This window comes from Lampris incognitus, chromosome 17, assembly GCF_029633865.1.
Source record: "Lampris incognitus isolate fLamInc1 chromosome 17, fLamInc1.hap2, whole genome shotgun sequence".
In the NCBI taxonomy this organism is placed as follows: domain Eukaryota; kingdom Metazoa; phylum Chordata; class Actinopteri; order Lampriformes; family Lampridae; genus Lampris; species Lampris incognitus.
Window position 1 is genome coordinate 4,407,561 of NC_079227.1, and position 1,814 is coordinate 4,409,374.

Sequence of the window (1,814 nt, forward strand, 5' to 3'; positions counted from 1 at the left end):
CTCCTGAGCTTACGGTCCAGGTTAGACGAGCTACATCTTCAGAGAGCACAGGGTGCCCATGTACGATCCCGAGCTAAAGGGACAGAGGAAGGGGAAAGAGGACGTCCTACTTTAGTGGGCTAGGACGGAAGAGACAAGACAGGGAGACAGTTAATGTATGAATGATTGCTGGTGTTGAAGGCACAGATCCTAGGCCTATATCTGAAGAAGAGGTTCATAGATGCTAGTATACTGTGTTGTATTCTTCCTCCTATTCCGAGAGTGATCCACTTGCCTCTGTGGGGAGTATAAAACAGCACCTCCCCAAGACGGACGGACGGACAGACAGACAGACAGACAGACAGACAGACAGACAGACAGACAGACAGACAGACAGACAGACAGACAGACAGACAGACGTCGCTTTTCAGGAGAGTTGTGGCTCTGGTGTCAGTATGGGTGAACTGGATTCTGGTGTCAGTATGGGGGAACTGGATTCTAGTGTCAGTATGGGGGAACTGCATTCTGGTGTCAGTATGGGGGAACTGGATTCTGGTGTCAGCATGGGGGAACTGGATTCTGGTGTCAGTATGGAGGAACTGGATTCTAGTGTCAGTATGGGGGAACTGGATTCTGGTGTCAGCATGGGGGAACTGCATTCTGGTGTCAGTATGGGGGAACTGGATTCTGGTGTCAGCATGGGGGAACTGGATTCTGGTGTCAGCATGGGGGAACTGGATTCTGGTGTCAGTACGGGGGAACTGATTCTGGTGTCAGCATGGGGGAACTGGATTCTGGTGTCAGCATGGGGAACTGGATTCTGGTGTCAGCATGGGGGAACTGGATTCTGGTGTCAGCATGGGGAACTGGATTCTGGTGTCAGTACGGGGGAACTGGATTCTGGTGTCAGCATGGGGGAACTGGATTCTGGTGTCAGAATGGGGGAACTGGATTCTGGTGTCAGCATGGGGGAACTGGATTCTGTTGTCAGCATGGGGGAACTGGATTCTGGTGTCAGTATGGGGAACTGGATCTGGTGTCAGCATGGGGGAACTGGATTCTGGTGTCAGCATGGGGGAACTGGATTCTGGGTGTCAGTATGGGGGAACTGGATTCTGTGTCAGTATGGGCGAACTGGATTCTGGTGTCAGCATGGGGGAACTGGATTCTGGTGTCAGTATGGGGGAACTGGATTCTGGTGTCAGTATGGGGGACTGGATGGGGCTGAAGAGAGAATATGATTAGGAAGGCCCCGGGACAAGATGCTCTGACCTCACATTTTTACAAATTCTTCTGGGGAGACTGGGGAGACCCGGTTAGTTGAGACGTCATGTGAGAATAACCCACATGCGAGGGTGTAAGGACGGGACGTTGTGTTGCTACGAAGCCCACTGAGGCAAATGTGTAACGGGTGGTACTGGGCCATACCAAGAACACTGACTTGTGTACGGTCTATCTTCATAGCCTTTCATAGCCACTGCATGTTGTATGAGGAGTATGGCTGTGTGTGTGTGTGTGTGTGTGTGTGTGTGTGTGTGTGTGTGTGTGTGCGTGCGCACATTTGACAACCTCCCCACCCCCCACCCTGTCCCGCGACCTCCACCCGCATACCTTACCATCTGTTGACATGTGCAGCTGCTCAAAATAGCGTCTCCCAGAAGAAGCCTTGTGTGGTGGGGGACAGACCGGCGGAGCAGCACTCACCCTATCCTCTGTGTGTGTGTGTGTGTGTGTGTGTGTGTGTGTGTGTGTGTGTGTGTGTGTGTGTGTGTGTGTGTGTGTGTGTGTGTGTCTGTGTGTGTCTGTGTGTGTGTGTGTGTGTGTGTCTTTAAACG

The 1,814-nt window shown here is 52.2% G+C and overlaps 1 protein-coding gene across 1 annotated transcript in view; it reads left to right on the plus strand.

Annotated features, from left to right (window-relative positions):
• Nucleotides 1-1,808: 1,808 nt before the first annotated feature.
• The window catches only part of neurl2 (neuralized E3 ubiquitin protein ligase 2), a 6,772-nt gene continuing 6,766 nt past the window's right edge, over nt 1,809-1,814 (plus strand). Inside the window, 1 exon segment of the mRNA XM_056297572.1 lies at nt 1,809-1,814. This exon segment is cut by the window's right edge and continues 653 nt beyond it. The gene's annotated coding sequence lies outside the window, so the exon portion shown is untranslated.